General features: G+C 34.6%; 1 long non-coding RNA gene across 4 annotated transcripts; it reads right to left on the reverse strand.

The window, feature by feature from the left end:
* Window positions 1-4,063: 4,063 nt before the first annotated feature.
* LOC145108324 (uncharacterized) lies at window positions 4,064-7,775 on the reverse strand. Of its 4 annotated transcripts, XR_013708201.1 has the most exons (11): window positions 7,446-7,775; window positions 7,124-7,234; window positions 6,755-6,952; window positions 5,918-6,263; window positions 5,743-5,833; window positions 5,537-5,658; window positions 5,333-5,419; window positions 5,112-5,243; window positions 4,857-5,014; window positions 4,676-4,781; window positions 4,064-4,592 (listed from the first exon to the last, which is right to left on the reverse strand). It is a non-coding gene; the product is annotated as an uncharacterized LOC145108324 (long non-coding RNA). The 4 variants fall into 4 exon arrangements; XR_013708199.1 differs by lacking the exon at window positions 5,333-5,419; XR_013708202.1 differs by lacking the exon at window positions 5,333-5,419 and having other exon boundaries at window positions 5,730-5,833.
* Window positions 7,776-20,742: the final 12,967 nt, after the last annotated feature.

Consider the following 20,742-nt stretch of genomic DNA (forward strand, 5'->3'; position numbering starts at 1 on the left):
ATACAGTTTTGTAAATCCGAGATAGAATGAGAATTAGCCAACGGGGTCTAAATGAAAGTTGTAGTAATCGTAAATACCAAAGCATGGATATAAATATTGTCGGAAACGGAACTCGTATGCAAAAGATATGGACGAAGCTTAGTCGCTACTCTTCGTGCGCGATAAATACGATACAATTTTTGTAAATATGAGATAGAAGGAGAATTAGCCGACGGGGTCTAAATGAAAGTTGTAGTACTCGTAAATACCAACGTGTGGATATAAATAACGTAGAAAACGGAGCTCGTACGCGGAAGATACAGACGAAGCTTAGAGACTACTCTACGATAAAATCCCTATAAATAAAGGATGAATCCTTCATATTTTCTTCACACCATAACCTCTCTTTCTCTCTCTAACTTCTCTCTAGCCTCCCTAAACCCCTCCCAAGCCTAGGGAACCTCCCTAGCACGAGAAGGAAGCCACGGAGCGCCCGACGGCTCCGAGAAGAAAAGCTTTCGGCTCGGAAACGCTGCTCTAGCGAAGCCCGGTTTTTAATAAAAACCCGCTGTAAGTGAGCTACGCCTATACTATATTTAATATAGATTTTATTTAAATATAATAATGTTATTAGGACCTTATAATAATTATTTGGACTATTATTACGGGTTATATAAGTGTCGTTATAATATCTTTTTAACCACTCGCGGTACGGGGAATCTGGTTTGGAGGGCCGCTTAGGTTGCTGGATTCAGAAGTGCTATATGCCAAAATGATCCTGCCCTCCGGTGTTCCATGTCTGGCCCCTGTCTGAACATAGTGGGTGAAGAGTATTGTTTAACGCTTATATAATAGTAATAATAGCTAGACTATTAATTAGTCTCAGTGAATATTAGACTAAACTCTAGTGGTAATGATACTAGGTTTTGTCAAAGGAAAATTGTTTTAGGAGTAACGAAGCGCTGTCCGAGTACCGAGTCACCACCTTATCAGGTGAGTGCATAGTTACTTTCATCTTACACATAGATATGAAGTATTTAATATAAGTTACATGCTATGTGTGCATATTGTCTGTATACTTACCGTCTATGCTGGGTGAAAGATTTTTATATATGTTTTAAATGATTTAAACAATATATGTATTTTATATCTACAAAATGTGTTGGGTAAAACATGGGTAGATGAAATAGTTTTTGTGTGACAAAAACAAAATGATGAGAGGTGATATAGACCATGAGATAAGGGTGAGAGGTAAACCATGAGAGAAGCCTTGTACCCATGTGTTGGCCCTGTCATTCAGCAGAGTATGGATGACAACCACAGACTATTCTAGACAGTCCAGTGGACACTAGCAGGCTCGCAACCTGTAGGTGTTTTGAACTGTGTATTCACCAGCTGTACTCTAAAAACCCATTGACATGTATTGCGAGGGGATTCTCGGAAATGATACTGTCGATAAACGAGATAAAAACCCATTGACATGTATTGCGAGTGGATTCTCGGAAACGATACTGTTGATAAACGAGATAACCCTGGCAGCTATGGATTTAGTGCCTGATGAGCAAACCCTGGCAACTATGGATTTAGTGCCTGTTGAGTAAATCCTGATAACGATGGATTTCGTGCCTATTCCTTAGGATAATCCTTAGGAAAGAATGAACGAGGAATAGTTAATTCTTAGGGTAAATCCTTAAGAGTAAAGAAGATAGTGGGGATGGGTAATTGGGTTCATTGTTTGGTGATTAAACATAATAATTATATTATTGTGGGTTGAAAACCCTATGTACTCACCAGGTTTCCCAACATGACCCACTACAGCTTATTTCTGTCACAGGTGTCGATATGAAGCTACTTTACACTGAGAGATTTAAAAGAGATTTAAAAGAGATGTAGATCACTAGTGTAAATGAATGTAAGTTCTGTTTATGCTTATGTTTCTGTATTGACGATGACATCCCAAATGTTTTGAAAATGAATAAAAATACATTTCTTCGTAAATGCTTTGATAACGTATTTATCATGTTTTTCCGGGAACAAATTCCGCAACACATTTCTTCAAAAGGGTACTCTGATTTTTATAAAGCATAAACAAAATCGATCTTTTCTGGCCGTAAAAATGGAGATGTCACAGGTGGGTTCCAGAGGTGAAGGGTGGTGGTTGCCGGAGGCAAAATGAGTGGTGGTTGTTGGGGGTAAAAACGGTGGTCGTTGGTTCCTTTAAAAAGAGGGTGGTGGTGGTAGTGGATCCCACTTATTAAAATTTACTTAATTTATTTTTTGTATTTAATAAATAATAATCAAATTAAAAAAGCTAAAAGGTATAAGGGCAATATGGTCTTTTCATGTCTGCAAGAGACCAAACATGCAACAAAATCAAAACCTAGGAACATCCGAGTGCAAAAAAAATGTTAGAGACGACTTTAGTAATTTATTCTAATCGTTTTTAAATATGTCCATTTGACCCTTTATATAAATCCGGAAAAAGAAATAATATTACACAAGGACAAAATTTGTAATTTTATTGTCAAAATATATAGATGAAATTTCACCCAATTTATGAAAACAAATAGATTTAATGGGAAAAAATTAAGAGCTTCTAAATAATGATTAATTTTATAAAAGTCTCAAAGTTTTCATTGTTTTTCTAGTTTAAAACAAAAAAGTTTTTGATAATTAAAGCCAAATATTTTGGCAAATTTTTTTCATTTTATTAGGTTAACCAATTTGTAGGTGAACTTGGTAATATAAAAGTTTTTCTTTTTATAAAAACCCCACATTCCCTAAAATTTACAGAATTACCAAATGGTTGAGAAAACATTTATCATCTAATGGGTTTTTGGTGCTTTGTTGATCTCGTGGTTATCTCATGCGAAGAAAATACAACATTGTTTCATGATTGTTCGAAGGTGTTGCATAGCAAGGGATTTGAGAGAAACTTAAATCATTGTCAAGTGGTGGATAAAGATTGAATGTTGATCGAATGTATTTAGGGATAATGTTGGGTTTTATTCAAAAATAATCTATGATAAATTATGAGTTTAACAACGGAAGCATTAAAATTTGAATAATATTAAAACCATTTTATACCTACCAATAATCATTTTGCAAGACATGCAAAGATTAAAACAACCATAGAAAGAAAAAGAACGACAACATTTGAAGACTTTTATTCTTATAAGAGATTAGAAGTTGATGAAGATGACAAATACTTCAAAGTAGAAACTCTATACAGGTCAGGCCCAATACATGCACGACTTGGGCTCAGGTCCAGGACAACAAATTATCGAGGGCGTCAAAATAGTCTATATATATATATATATATATATATATATATATATATATATATATATATATATACTAGTGAATTTTAAAGGACCGTGCGGAGCACGGCCCACGAAAGGTAATTTTGTAATTTTAAGAACAATGTGTGATGAACGATCTTAAAAGGTTTGAAGCGAGTTAAGTTTTGTTGATTTAGACGTGTGGGAACGGTTTTATTCTTTTTTTTTAGTAATGTGGTATCTTTAATGTTTAAAAAAACTTGCAATAGCTTCGCCACAGTGCTTTCATAAATTCAATGATTGTTTGGTGATAAAACTGTTAATTTAAATGATCTTATTAAAAGATTAGTTGGTATCTGTAATGAAACTTTCTTTTGTAAGCATGGAATATTGGGTATTTTATGGTTTTCGTATTAAATTGTAAATTTCATTTAATATAAAGTTATATTAGTTTGTATAAGAATGAGATGATGATGATGTGTATTTTACTTATGTACGCTTTTATTTTTTAATTATTAAATTAAAATTTCCTAAAATATAGAATAAACCAAGTAAAATGTGAAAAGGAAAAATAAGATTTTAGTTGGTTAAAGGTATATATACATGTTGTTTATAAAATCAGATGAAATAGAAAAGTAACATTTAAAATGCATATAACTCGAAAATGGTATGTAGCTAATATCTACAGAAAGTATTTTGTATGGTAATCATTTATACATATATAAGGTAACCGATTCATTAGAAACTTGTATTTACATACAATGCAGACTATGAGAAGCTGCTATCAAAAGTAATGGCCTATATACAACAAAAGAAGCTACGCCATTAACTATGGTTACTTAATATTTACATTGTTACGTACCCAAAAAACTTGTTTACTATCTTAGTTACCCAAAAAACATGTATTTAACCATTAAAAACTACCTTTAACTATTTTTTATGCAGCCTACCTTCAACCATTCTTTCCCAAACTATTAACTATTTTGACTTTTTTTTCGGCCTTTTATCACGAGCTTCATGATTGTGTTCCGTCTTTGTAGGAAGTGGTGTGGTTTCACTTTTGGAGCAGGAAGTTGAAGTAACGTCTGGAAGATGTGTTGTTGGTGCTGATATTGTGCTGTCAACAGAAATGGCAGGTTGTTTGTTTAAAGTAGGTGATGGAGACTTGGGTAAAACGATTGCGATATTTGGGTTTTCATCTCCTTTGTATACTTTTACAATGCTAACTTTCGTTTCTTTCATTCCACGGAAACGTACATCATACAAACGAACAAAGGCTACAACTTTTGACAATTCCAATGCAGCTGCAATGTCACTGTGAATGTCCATACTCTGTCACATGTTATAATGGTTATGCAATGTCTTTATAGCAAATAATTATTACAAATTTGAAGATAATAGCTACTTATACTTACAATTTTTTCATTGATTTTCACTTCTTCTGGATTGAAAAGTACAAATTTTCACTTTCATTGGCTTCAATACTTCCACTTTCATCAGTAATTAACAGTTGCTCGTATCCTAAAATTAAAGTGTTTGTATGAGAAATAGATTTATATTAATAACTATGAGAAGTAGTAAGGAAAGGGAATTTACATTGCCTCGATGTTTGATACGACTTTACAAGAAGGACACATGACAACCCATGTGGTGTCGGCTTCTAAAGCTTTATGACAATTCGAACATCCTGTATACGAGAATATTCTTCCTTTTGCAGAAAGTCCAAGTCTCCCTTTAATCCAAACGGTCTTGAACTGTTATTAAAGATGAAGTTACTATGGAAGTACAACATTTACATGTACCTTTTGTCCAATATAACAGTAAATTATGCATTTAAGTGTAGTAAGTTACAATGTTTGGAGAAGCAGTCACGACCCAATGGAAAGTATAACATCATCAGGAGGATATGGGAGTAGCAGTTCAGTATTTTTATGGTTTTCCATACGTAGTAACTCATCAATTCCGGTTCTGTTGTCCAGGTACCTGTTCATTAGTAATATATAAACGCACATATGATAATATGGAAATTATATACTTAGATTAAAAATTCAAAAGTATTTATATATATATACATGTTTAGAACTTTCGTAATTGCAAGTCCTCAGAAACAGGTGGATTGATCATGAATGGAGTGTTTGGTATCGTTGCAAGTGAAATAGCTATAACATAAAGTCTTAATTTTAGACATTGTAAACTTATAAACGAATAGCTAAATAGGGGCTTGCATATATACCATATATATAGGTATATGATATATATTAAAAAAAGTTGCTTACAGTTGAAGGTTGTGACTTTTAGCCTTAAACCAAAAATCAGTGGTGGTTGTCTTATGGCTTCCAACATTCTCCCTTTGTGTTCATCAAATTCTTTCCACAATGTGACATGTAACAATATTTTTCTACAATAAACGTATGGAAATATAAAGTTCAATAATAAAGTAAAACTGAAAAATGAAAATAAGTTATATACTTATATTGCATACTCTTCATTGATAATGATAATATCACGTCTTGTTACAAGGTCAGCACCGTGTTCCTGACTCGGTAAACATTGTAAGACAATACCCCTAACGTCTACAATTGAAAAATTAATGAGGAAGTGTGCAAGTATAATTTATTCGGAAGGAGAAATTATCAAAATATTACATGTAACCTTACTTTGCAGATTTTCTGATTCAGCATAGGCATGTAGTCTGCTGAATTTTGTAAATTCCAACGACCAAGGTATAGTTATTGGAATACGTTCCAGTATTTCTTCCACAATAGTACTTTTGGTCAAAATCCATGAAAAAGATAGGAACCAACAGAAAACCTAGGATCATTTCGTATAACAGTAGTGCTGGAGATATTATACTTGTGGTATTGGATGAAGATGGTTGCATAGTGATCCAAATGATCACTAAAAATGAGCCCTGTCACTGTCATTCCTTCCTGATCCATCATCATAATTCTCTTGTATTCGCTATCGTCTTTGGTCATATGTTGTACGTGATAACATTCTAACCTACAATAATATTTGAAGTCAGAGATGTGCAATAATATATTTCAAGTTAGCAAAATTATCACAAACAAAGTTAGTTTACTAAAAAATGCCCCGTTACTGCCTAAAGTTCTTATAAATAAAAAAAACATGTATGGCAAAAAGTAAATCAAGGGCTACACCAGTCAATTTTGTTTGTGCTGGTGTCTGGCTTGCTAGCTGACTATACTGAATTGCCTTTTAGAAAAACATAGCATTTTTTTGATATAGAGTGACTATCAGGTGTGGAAATGCTTTGTAGGTGGCATAACAGTGTACTTTATGCCATATAAAATTTCTTCATCCTCGTTTTGTAAGCTGAAATATTCAGTGCCACTTAGCGGAAGTGTAATGCTCTTTGTGAATTGTAACCACATATATGGTTGAACGCTTCCATAAAAAGAGTAAGACTATAAAAAGAACTTCATCACCTAGTATTGAAATAAAGGGTTTTTTTTTGTTAACATAAAAATTACCTTATGGTCCTCACAGTTTCAAAGTCCCCGGCTATTGTTTTCCCTCCATCTGTAGCTGACTCAAACTTTTTAATCGTTGCTTTCTCTTTCTCCCAACAGGGAGCATATTGATCTACATGTTTTCAAGTTTTCGGTCTGGTGTTGACTCATCAACGTCCATCGGGTTAGCAACAATCAGAAAGGTAATTTGGTCCCTACCTGCGATTGGGAAAGAGAAATAGCAATTCGAAATTAGGTTTGTATACACAGAGAAGCTTGAAGGCAGATCTAATGATTAAAAATAGAGGCGGTGGAAAGTGCACGATCATGAGAATTTGAGAAACTGATACATGAAACAGGTAACTTTGGTTGAAAAAAAACAAGAATTACCTTTGAAATGTGTATTACGCAAATGAACTGCAAACATTTAATTTTGAAGTCTCCAGCATTGGCGTGAGGTCAGGATCAACAAGCAGGCAACTATAACAGAGAGATACCTACCTGCGATTAGGAAAGACAAATAGCAATTGAAAATTAGGTTTTGTATAGACAGAGAAGCTTCAAGGCAGATGTGATGATTGAAAATAGAGGCGGTGGAAAGTGCACGATCATGAGAATCTCACAAAGTCATATCAACAAATAAGCGATGCCGGCTCCCAGATATGATTTTTTAGAATCGTAGAAAAAGAAGAAGAAGAAATTATGTGGGTACCTGATTTAGGGCTTTTTCTCTTTGTAGTAGGATGGAGCAATTAAACCGGTACCCAATCGAGTTAGGTTGGTATTACCTCATTTTGGGCGAGTCGGCCGCAATCAAGGAGAGGTGTCAATTAAAGGAGATTCAAGAGTGGCAAGCAACATCGGAAGAAACGACACCGCCAACAAGGAAAACCCACCACCAAGTCTTCTTCATCATCCTGATGTCAGGCTGACCGGAAGCAAGCAGGATGGCATCTTTCAGCAGCCAAACGACGTCGTTTCTTCAATCCCAGTATTTGAAGCTGAAAAGAGTTGAAGCACGCAAACAGGGAAGTTTCTCATAAACGTGGACAGCTTAAGGGCGCAGAAAAGGGTTTCACATATATATATATATATATATATATATATATATATATATATATATATATATATATATATATATATATATATATATATCAAGGGTGCCAAATCGCATCATCATGTCGTGTTTTCGTCTGACATGATACGATACAATAAGGTTTTATGTAACACGAACAGGACACGACACAATGTCATGTTTTTTTAACTAACACAAAAATGAACCAATTAAAAACGACAAACACGACATGACACAACAAAGATAACATAATATAAATTAGTTTATTTAATTTATATTTAATCATACATAGCACGACAAACGAATGCTAAATCGTGTCAATTTCCTGTCAAATTTTGAACACGAACACGACACAAACACGAATTTCAATTTCAGTTTTGCCTCAATTTAGTTTCGTGTCGTGGGAAAGAAAGTTGGGAAAAGTGTAAAAGTAAGAACGAATTTCTCTTTTTATCGTGTCGTGTATTTATCATCATTTGCCACCCCTACTATATATAATAATGGTCTCGAAACATAGCCCATAGTGATGATCTGTTTACCAAGGTCTTGAGAAAGAAAGTTGGGGAAGACACGCCAATTCCAAGTAATCATATATCTGCTCATAGAGAAGCCAAACGTCGTTCGTGCTTAGAATCTCGTTGGCATTGTTATCGATGGGAGAAATCACTGCCTACCTAGAATACGTCTCCTATAAATGAAAAGTAAGAGTGTATTTCTCTTTTGTTTCCTCCCAATCGATTATCGATATTACATAGCTCTTAAATCTCAATTTAGTAACTATCAGTCGACACTTATTCCGAAATAGTAGCGATTTATCTAATCTGGTTTGGTTTTCTCTAATCTGATACAACTAAAGGTGATTCTGAATTTCTGATTTTGTGATTCACTGATTTGGGTGTGATTCCTTTCTTGTTGGTTGTTTCAAAAATCGATATTGTTGTTTCAGAAATCATCAAATCATATCCAGGTAATTTTAAACTTGAAATTTGTTTTTATTTAGGTTTCTTAAGAAATATGATTTATTCTTATATATCTTGTTTCTACTCTAAGTCTTATTATCCGATTTCTCCATTGTTTCTGAAATCCAATGTGGGTGGTTTATGTACTGTTTTTTTTCCATGTTTGAGCTTCAAAATCGGATTTGTATCTTATTTCTCTACTGTTTCAGCAATCAGGTTTGTATATATTGTTTCAAAAATCAGATTTAAGATTTTGGTGACATTAATTTTGAAATATATTTGTGTTCACTGTTCAATATTTTATGTATAAATATTCTTTCTAATTTTATGTTATTGTTTATATGATGTGAAGATAAACATTTTTTCTGAATCTGAATATGATTGTAAAGGACTTGTTCCAAGGGAATCACATGAGTAAAAGAAAGTTGAAAGATTTGTTTGGCACACCCCATCACATATCATTGTTGGGGTAGTCCTTGGGATATTGGTGGCTTGTATTTGTTGTCAAGGTTGCTTTAAACCTTTGGTGTGATTTGAATTTTATGAAGGATTGTTTTGTTTGAGTTTTGGTGGATTGATTAATTGTGTATAAAACAAGACATAGGTTGTTATATTATAATCCCAAAAAACAGTTGCAAAGTAGAAGTTTGTTGTTAGTATCTTATTTTTGGGTTAAGGTCATAAAATAGCAACATATTTTTTTAGAACACCAACTCATTTGAATTTTTTTATAAACCCGATCCTCTAATTATCAAGTTTGATAATGATATCAATTTTATAGACTATGTAGTTAACTGATTGAAGAATACTAATCGGTTAATAATAGTAACAAAAAATTAAATATACTTATCAAGTTTGTAAAATAAAATATGTTTTTGTTGGGTTTTATACGCATCAAATACACTCTAAACTAGGTAGCAGAAAAATCGAAACTACGATATACCTAAGTGTAAATGCACCCTAGGATCTATGGTTTCATGTTAATTACATCTACCCTAGAAAACAAAAACATAAGGAAGAAAAACATACCTCTTATGTAGCCCTTGATCTCCATTCTTGAGATCTTGATCCTCCACGAAGTTGCTTGGATGAGAGGACCCAAACCAGAATCCCTATAATGGTATCATACCCAATAACACCAAAGAGTGGAATAAATATAAGTAGGAGAAGTGTCAATTTCACAAACCCTAAGAGGGTTAGAAATCGTCCCTAAGAGGGGGAGGAAGAAGGGTTGGCGAGACTTCAAGCCAAGGTGAAAGGAAGAATGAAATCCGTAAGGCCCTATTTATAGCCTATGATCCTTTCCTAGGTTTTGTACTCCTTCTCATGTGGGATGAAGAGGTAACCATGAAATTCACTCCTTCATGTGGGATGGAGTGATTTTCGACCAACCCTAATTCCATAAGGGTTCTGGAACAATCCTGATTAATCAGCTATCGATTAATGAATATTCAACCCTTTAATTAATTAAACTATTAATTAATTCCCAAAATGTTTTCCAATTAGTTTCTAAGTAATTATTAACCATAATACTTAATAAACCAATTTCTCATTTATTTATTATACTCAATTTTGGTCATAAGGGCATCCCAAAATGATCCTATTATTATTAGAAATATTACCAATAGTTAATGACATTGGACACTATTTCCAATAGTCTCCCACTTGGATAAGTCATCAACTATATGAGGTCCAATATTTCTTCAATAATCAACAGATACTTAGTCATCCAATGCAACTACCGAACCCTTGATCTAATCAAGATTCAACCCTTAGATAAGTGATCAACCATCCCTTCGTTCTATGATATTTGTATGAATCCAAGACATGGATAATGGTCAATCTCAGAATTCAAGATTATGTTTCCCGATAGAGATTTGTGACGACTGCATCTGACTACAAAATTGAACACATCAATTCCAGTCAGGGCTCGGCCAAGCACTTTAGATGTCATGTAACATCCCGATTCATAGGTATGAGATTTATTATTCAAAAGGAAAATTTCCCTTGGAACTCGGCGAGTTGATGGCCTCAACTCGACGTATTGAAAGGCTTTGGGTCGCGCATCTTTTTGGACCAACTCGACGAGTTGGCGGCTAATTGTGATACCCTAAATTTTAGGCTTTTCACCCTATATAACCTCCTTAAGTCCTTGAGGATGATCTTTTATCAGCCTCCAAAACCTATTATCGGCCTTGTGAACCCTAATCATCATTTCATCTCTTATTGTGAGCTAGTGTGGCATTTTGGAGCAAAAGAAGGAGAAGATTGAGAGAAGGAAGCAAGGATCTAGCAAGCAAAGCTCTTATCTTCAGTTTGGCACTCTTTTGGACCATTGTAAGTGTTCAAGATCCGATTTTTATCTATATATGTAGCTAGATCTTGAGTTTTGTCGCCTTTTCTCCTTATTCTTGGATGTTGCAATGGATGGACTTCATAAAGTTTGCAACTTTATGAATCTCCAGGTCAAGGTGACCTTATAAGTGGGTTAGATCTGGTATTTAGCCAAGCTTTGATGTCATGCATGGAGTTTAGGTCATATTTCCCCTTTTTGACCCATTTGGGTTCAAGACATGCATTGTACATGCATGTCTATAAAGCTCCAACCTTTGGGACGTTTTTTAGGCTAGAATCTCTTCTGGAAAAGTTGGGTTCCAGATCTCAAGGATTTTGTGCTTAATGGTTAAGCCTTTGAGTTTTCAAGCCTTGTGGAAGGGTTTTTGAGCATTTGGAGTAGCCCCAAAGGATAAAGTTGGAAATTTTATCCTTTTAGACACATTTGGAGTTCATATCTGAGCCTTAGAGTCCCTGGAATCGATGAATCATCTGAATGTGTTAAGTGGGGAAACTCGACGAGTTTCCCAGCCAACTCGGCGAGTTGGCTAGGGTTTTCCCCGACGTTCTGAGTACTGTAGAACTCGACGAGTTCAAGAGGTGCATTGGACGAGTTGGGTCAACATGGACTGTTGACCTTAATCGTTGACTTTGACTTTGACTATGGTTGACCAATCTTTTTAATATATTATGAGCATAATATATTAATTTATTAATTGAATATGATAACTTTTAAAGAATTAGAGACTAATTTATTAATTTATTATATGACTAATAAACTAATTAGAAATCAAAATAAATGATTTGTTAATATATTATGAGCATAATTAGAAATATTGTTATTTAATTAAGAATTAATCAAGAACTAACTAGAATTAATTTTGGAATTAATTGGATTAATTAAAAGTAGAAAGACTAAATGTGAAAATGTTTAAGATTTAAACATTGACCCATTCTAGAACCTCCCCTGGAGGGGGACGAATCCTAGAAGAGGTTCTAGGGTTTTCCTTGGCCATTAAGGAGCTTTGGATGCCTTAGGGAGGAAGTTAAGGGATTATGGTTATCTTGGAGATACCTGCCTTATCCAATACATTCCTATCACCTATATAAACCCCTTTTGGGTTTATTTTTGTTTTTCACCTCATACCAAGAAGAGAATTCCGAAAATTGTTCGTCTTCTACTCTTCTCCTCTCTCTCTCTCTCTCTATCTCTATCTCTTCAAGTTTCCTTCGTTGCTAGGGTTTGTGTATGAATCATTAGAGGCACGACACTTGTGGTGCTAGCTTCCAAACCAAAAAAGAAAGGATTTTTTTATTTACTACAACAATCAAAAAGGTATGTAATTTTTAACTTGTTTTTCAATTTTGAAAATACCTAGGGTTCATAGGTTTCTTGTTGTTCAATAGAATGTTACATCAATAGTGTTATAACATAAATCTAATAGGTTGCATGTATCCTTAAGTGTTAAGGATTTATCCGCTTTAATACATGTAAAACCCATCACTAAAGGACCAAGATAACTTGCATGGATAAAAGGAAAGGCAAAATATCATAACTTTCCTAATCCATGAGGTCAAAGAAGCATTCCAAACTGATCAAAAGTTGCTGGAGTCCACTCAACTCCAAGATCGACCATAAAAAGGACAAAAAGGGCCAAAACCCACAACTAAAGAGATCTAAAGAACTAAAGAGCAAGATATGAACTTTATACTCACACTAGTCCAAAAATAGAATGGCTTTGATGGATCCAAATTAAAACAACATTCCTTGCAACCAAAAGAACAATCTTGATCTTCAAGCTCCATCAATAATACCATTAAAAACATCCAAAGGAGAATAGAGGAGATAGGAGGAGCTCAAATATTGAAAGGGGGGCTTGGGTTGCTCTTAAGGAGTTCAAAGATTGATGTAGGCTAAGAAAATACCCTAAAACATGAATCATTCCATTTACATGAAAACCCTAAAAAAATTTAGTGGTCTTGGGCTACCCAGTGGTCACCTCGTGACAATTTAGTTGTCACCTCGTTACAACTCTCGCCTCGTGACAACATGTTTTTCATCTCGTGACACCGGCTTTTCACAGAATTCTACTCTACCTTCAAACAATCATAACTTTTTCATTTCAACTACTTTTTAGTGATCTTTATATGCACGCGAAAGTATTGACAAGCCCCACAACCCTATCTAATTACTTTTGAGTTTATATATGTCGAAATAAAACCATCATCCATGCAAGGAGCCCAAAATATTACTTTTCCTATTTTAACCTTTTTGCTTCAAAGCACAGTTCGAGGACTTTAATCAATTAACCAAAATTATCAAGATCTGATAGGGTCTAAACGATATTCCCTTGAATCCTAAGGCCTTTACATGATCGAATTACGGTCCACAATATTGAAATAAGAAACATGCTAAAACTTGATGTTATAGTTTTAGTTCATTTGTTTTTTGATTTTCCAAGTTGAGTGGAAACCAAATATAGAGCTATAGTAGTGGTGTTTTAAGCATCAAACAATGAATCGACATTTTCTTCACGAGACTCATGTAGAAGGAGCATGTTTTTTGGTTGAAAAAGACATGAACGGTTTTGTGTTAGTAAAAACATCCATTATGCTATGGTAGGAGGGTAGGAGTTTTCGGGTAATTTGCATCACAAGTTCCACCTCAGTAATTTCGGAGTTAACATCGGAGACAACATCGAAATGATTTTTGAGATTGTGACAATATTCAATAATAAATAAAACACCTTTCTTTGTAGTCCGAAATTGGTCTTGAAGTTGAAGCATTCTAGACATCTTGTTGTTGAGAAAAAAAATTCATGGAGATTGTCCCATAAATCCTTGGCGGTGTAATTATCATTGGAGATAATTTGAAGGAGATTCGGATCACATGGAGAATAGACCCAAGACTTGACCTGTGAATCAATGAACTCCTAATCTTCATCATCTTCAATAGTGCGTTAGGATTTTCCATTTATGTGACCAAGGACTTTAGCACCGTTGCAAATATCTTGAAAATATTTGCACCATAACTTATATTTGGAGCCATCTACTCTTAGCTTGAAATTAAATTGTTTGTAAACATTCGTGACTGCATAGACAAGTTGTTGAGCAGTAGGTGCGGTAGTAGATGAATGTGCAGTGCTAGTGGACATGATACCGGAAAATCAATAGACAATTGAAATAAAAAAGAAAAAAAGATCAATGCACTTACTCTGGGTTGAAGGATTGTAGCAACGTGTACTATACTACACCGTAGATCGAGAAGGAAGGCAAGAAGCGGAAATAGTAGTGTATGGATCGATGGCGGCGGCAATGTTTGTGCGTGACTGGCTTATGGGAGAAATAGGAATGTTGGTGGTAGCTTGGAGCACTACAAATAAAATGACATTTAGTGGCATACACTTTTAATGACAAATCTTTTTTATGCCACTATAACATGTTTTTCATTGGCATATTTTAAATTCCATTATAAAATTAATAGATTTAATGACACTTAATAATTTATGTCGCTAATATTAGTATTCATTAGTGGCATAAATATATTAAAATGCCACTAAAAACTCTATATTTTATGACATATATTTTTTTATATGGCACTAAAGTTTTATTATGTGTTTTACCAATTTGGTTTTGTGCCACTAAAAAAAGTTGAATCCCCCTTATTGCCCTCTACAAAATGAACAAAGTTTATTGCATATAGTTGTTATGTAAAATATGATGTTTCCCATTTCTTATACCCTAATTGATCGCATTTAACAGTTCACGTCATACATCCGGGTCGACGGCGAGTTTGCCAAGATCAAACAGTTGTTTCATTGGATCCTTATCCGAATTATGATCAACAAACTCGAAATCAAAATCAACAGGATGAGAATTAGAGTTCCTTATTGTATTATCTCTCTTCTATGAGCTCCTTTTGTTCGAATCTACTCAACGAGAACGGAGACGAGGATTTTATGGATCATGTATTCGCCGCCTCAAATCAGGAGCCGAAGTAAAGGCTCTTCAAGCGACAAAAGAAATATGAATATTATTAACATGATTTCCTTGACTTTCTAGACTATACGTCGCCGTCGTCAATGCCTATGAAGCAGGAAGGGCGAGAAATGTTGATTCATAACCAGGATCTTTCACATCCATCAACGTCTGTGATGCACGGTTACAATTCACCTAGATTTCCGAACTTCGATAGTTATAATTAGTTCAAATCTCATCAGGCAGAATAGCACCCCGGCTCGATATTTGTCCTCTTTTAACTGTTGAAAATGGTAAGCACTTCAACCTCATTGTTAATTTCATTCTTTTTTTTTCAACTTGCTATGGATTTATTATCTTAATAAGTTGATATATGTATTAGAAATTGACATTTACTAGGAAATTTTAGTCGACATGTGTGAACATAAACTCGCTCCCAATCTTCATTATGTGAAATCATTGTTTCTTGGTTGCTTATTTGAGTCATTGAAGAACGTCATTGCTTCAAAGCAGGATTTATGCAGGGGAGGTAGGAATCGGGGGGATTATGCTTCACAATTTAACCAATTACATGATGATATGATAACGACAACTACAATACACAAGTTAATGGGTCTATTGATGACTGGCGGAGGTCATGGTGGTGCTAGGGTGGTTCAGGAAGATCTGCCTATCGGTGAAACTGTTGAACATAAGGTTAGTTGAATCAAATCTTTCATTCCCCCATTTATGACATCCAAAGACTTAACTTTAAGTTTTCCTTCTTTCAGATAATCAGACGAGAATACATAGATTCATGGATAAATCCAAATGAAATGCTTCATTAAATGAGAGCCCTGCTGATTCAGAAGCTTTGAAGTGTGAAGTGTGAACGATAGAGCAACAATTACAAAAATTGAGGAAAAAGTACCAATTTATTTAAAAAGAAAAGGTTGCAGCAAGTAAGGCATATAGTGAAACAACAAGATCAATTAAAGCCATGGGGTCATAATGCTCAAGTCAAGGATTGTACTTTATAGTTTATGCCCTGTTGGCAAAAATCGTAATTTTGATGATAATTTTCAATAATCAGTTCTCACTTTCATGATTTATATATAAGTGGGTTCTCGTTTAATCTAGTTGTTAATGGAGACTGCTTATATTCAACCTCCTATTGATCAGTGTGAAGATTGTCTGATATTAGGCCTGCATTTGTATATACCCTTAAAACTTTGGAAACACCTTACGTATTGCCTCATTTATGCTTTTTCACACAAAAAAATCTTAGTTTAATTACAGGAAATAGAAACATACGTTTCACTAATTACGATTTCATTTTATACCAATATTAGCTTGCATCTACTTTTCCTTAGCCATAATGGGAACATACTTACTTTTTTTACCAATAAAAGCAACATAGTTAAATTTCTTACACATAAATAGCAACATACTTATATCTTTTTACCGGTAATAACAATTTGTAACCTATAATCGCAACGAAATATAAGTATGTTGCTTTTATTAGTAAAAACTAAAGTAATGTTGCTATGATTGGTAAAATATTGTAGTAAGTTACTATTATTAGATGCCACATAATCAAAATAATCAACTGGTATATAGTTAATAAATTGCTATAATCTTTAGGAAGTGTAGGAAGAAAAGTGTATGTTTTTTTTGCATATAATCATTTCTTGTATGTTTATATTTTTTGTGATATGAAATATTAATCTAATTTGGATCTTTAAAATCAAGCTATGCACATGGTGATTCCATATATGCCAATGCTTAGACTTTGATATGATGTTAGATTTACTTTAGTTTGGCAACATAAATAGAATAACCTTGAACATTAGGTTACTTTTTATTTGAACATTAGGTTACTTTTATTTAATATTTTTTAAATGAAAGATTTGATCAGAGGATATAATGGTCATTTTACCAATATAAACATCATTTTAGCCTGAACAATTTTCCATTTTTTCCCTTTCTTTGACAATACAACAAATGAGCCTACTTGTTTCTACCATCCTATATCATGTACACACATAGCACTAAACAACAATGTGATGTAGTTAAAAGAACACCAAATAAGCAATTGTAAATTGTATTTTGGACATTTGTAATAAATTTATAAAATTCCCTTTTTTTCTAAAATCATTTTCTGATTTTCATTTTTATATACATTTCAGGTACTCAATACACTGTGACATCCCCATTTTCACGGCCAGAAAAGACCGATTTTGTTTATTCTTTATAAAAATCAGAGTACCTCTTTTAATAAAAATGTTGCGGAATTTGTTCCCAGAAAAACATGTTAAATACATTATCAAAGCATTTTCCGAAGAAATGTATTTTTATTCATTTTTAAAACCTTGGGATGTCATCGTTAATACAAAAACATAAGCATAAACAGAACTTACATTCATTTACACTAGTGATCTACATCTCTTTTAAATCTCTCAGTGTAAGGTAGCTTCATATCGACACCTGTGATACAAATAAGCTTGAGTGGGTCAGGTTGGGAAACCTGGTGAGTACATAGGGTTTTCAACCCACAATAATATAATCATTATGTTTAATCATCAAACAATCAATCAACCCAATTACCCATCCCCATTATCTTATTTACTCTTAAGGATCTACCCTAAGAATCAGCTATTCATCGTTCATTCATTCCTAAGGATTATCCTAAGGAATCGGCACGAAGTCCATCGATGCCATGGTTTACTCAATAGGCACTAAGTCTCATAGTCGCCAGGGTTATTCTCTTTTATCGACAATATCGATTCCGAGACTCCTCTCACAACACATGTCAAGGGGTTTTTAGAGTACAACTGGTGAGCACACAGTTCAAAACACCTACAGGTTGCGAGCCTACTAGTGTCCACTGGACTGTCTAGAATAGTCCGTGGTTGTCATCCATACTCTGCTGAATGACGGGGCCAACACATGGGTAAAAGTCTTCTCTCATAGTTTACCTCTCACCCTTATCTCATGGTCTATATCACCTCTCATCATTTTGTTTTTGTCACACATCAACTATTTCATCTACCCATGTTTTACCCAACACATTTTGTAGATATAAAATACATATACAGTTTAAATCATTTAAAACATGTATAAAAATCTTTCACCCAGCACATACGGCAAGTATACAGACAATATGCACACATAGCACGTAATTTATATTAAATACTTCATATCTATGTGTAAGATGAAACAGACTATGCACTCACTTGATTAGGTGGTGACTCGGTACTCGGACAGCGCTTCGTTTACTTTAAAATAATTTCCTTCGACGAAACCTAGTATTATTACCACTAGATTTTAGTCTAATATTTCCCGTGACTAATTATTAGTCTTATTATTATTATTATTATTATTATTATTATTATTATTATTATATAAGCGTTTAAACAATATTTCCCAACCACTATGTTCAGACAGGGGCCAGACATAAAACACCGGAGGGCAGGACCATTTTGGCATATAGCACTTCTGATATCCAACAACCCTATGCGGCCCTTCAAACCAGATTCCCCGTACCGCGAATAGCTAAAAAGATATTATAACGACACTTATATAACCCATAATAATAGCTCAAATAATTATTATAAGGTCCTAATAACGTTACTATATTTAAATAAAAGCTATATTAAAAATTAGGTAGGTGTATCTTACCTACGAGGGGGTTTGGCTAGAAGCCGCGCTCTGCAGGGGCAGAACTTCCGAGCCGAAAGCTCTTCTTCTCGGAGCCGTCGAGCGCTCCGGGGCTTTCTTCTAGCACTAGGGGAGTTTTGGGAGGTTTAGAGAGAGAGAGTAGAGAGAGAAGTGTGGAGGTGTGAAGAAATGAGGGTAGAAGGGATTGTATTTATAGAGTAAAATATGGCTAAAATTAGTGTCACATGTCACCATCTAGTGGCAAGCCTTGGGGAGAAAGCAATGCCCAAGATTGTGCCACGTCACCCCTTTTGCAGAAGCACCCTGCCGACTTCTAAACCCCGTAACTTTCGTATACGAGCTCCGTTTTCGACGTTCTTTATATTCACGTGTAGTTAAAAATAAGATCTACAACTTTCATTTTGACTCCGTCGGCTAATTCTCGACCGCTCTTAAAATTTAACAGTACGAGGAGATTATACTGTTAAATGTCCGCGTAAAATTCATAACTTCTACATACGGACTCCGTTTTCGTCTGTATTTTTACCGTTGAGTTCCTATTAATGAGATATTCAACTCTCATTTAGGTCGCGTAGGCCAAAAACCGCTCGAACTAAAATTCGAGTTTCGGGCCGTGCACTGTTATGCTAAATCTTATAAAATTCATAACTTCCTCATACGAAGTCAGATTTGGACGTTCTTTTTTTGTATGTTCTCGGTTTAACGTATACTACTAATTTTGTTTAGATAACTAAGGATAAAAATTATTCTACCGTAAATTCACTATTTACGTCTCCCGGTGCCGTGCCGGTTTTGCTGTAAAACTTCGACGGGCCATAACTTCTTCGTTATAACTCGGATTTCGGCGTTCTTTATATGTACGGAACCCTTGTAACATATACTAAAACTTGGTTAAGATTAATCCTTCTAAATAACCTTGCATCAAAAACTCATTTTTGATGCTCATCGTCTCTAAATTGACTAGCCCGGATCTGCGGGCATTACAATTATCTCCCCCCTTAGGATGATTACGTCCCGGAATCATCAACGAAACAGGGTTGTATAATGACTCCGTACGTTATCTCTTTATCCTAGGTAATAATTGTAACTTCTATTTTCCTTCGAATGAGTATCTAATTATTGGACTTCTCGACTGCAGGTGGTGCTTGATCTTGCACTTGTTCCCTATCTCACGTTACACTCTAAATTATGACCTTCAAGTCACAATCTCGATCCTCACTGGATACGAACTTAAGATAAGTTTTTTTTATTACTACAATGGAACGTTGTGTCATTTTCTAATGACCCATCATCGTATGTTGCAACGCTTACACTCAGGTCTCTTAGAGTCAAATTCCATAATGGAATATACTTTCCTTCATGTTCTAATGTGATATAATAACATTTTAACATGTAGCATTTCTAGCTACTAGCTTCTTTAACAACGATCACGATACTTCTATTGATCGCTTTGATTATCTTTCACTTTAATCTTCTGGCTTAAGTCGGATGCTACATCAAACTTGGTTCTCTGAACCACGTAACAGACTCATCTTAGTCGGACTCGATATGATATGACCACTAGGGTCGGAATAACAACAATCTTCTTAGTCATTACCGAAACGATGGTAATGACATACATGAACAAAACGAAATCAATTACTAGCTCCTTGGTAACCTTGTGACTTTCCCTGATCCAAGCGTGAGTCTTGTGCTTCCGGTAGTATAGGCCTCTACTACCTTTCACACCTACTCATACTCGTCCCAAGTATTGTCTCGCAGTTCTCCAAGTCATTATCACAAAAACAATTTTAACACATACAAATGTGTCCAAACAACCATATAATTTTCCCTAGACTCTACTAGGACTTCTTCCATGCGCATCTTCAATCATCAACTCTGCTTCAACTCGGTTGGTGATGGAAATGTCAGACGATGGGATAACTTCATGGATTATACCAAAAATCTTTCTTTCTGCTAATCGAAAGTGTACTTCTCCCGTACTAGATATATTATTTCTTAGA

The sequence above is a fragment of the Lactuca virosa genome, chromosome 4 (assembly GCF_052849685.1).
Source record: "Lactuca virosa cultivar CGN04683 chromosome 4, Lactuca_virosa_CGN04683_v6, whole genome shotgun sequence".
Classification (NCBI taxonomy): Eukaryota; Viridiplantae; Streptophyta; class Magnoliopsida; order Asterales; family Asteraceae; genus Lactuca; species Lactuca virosa.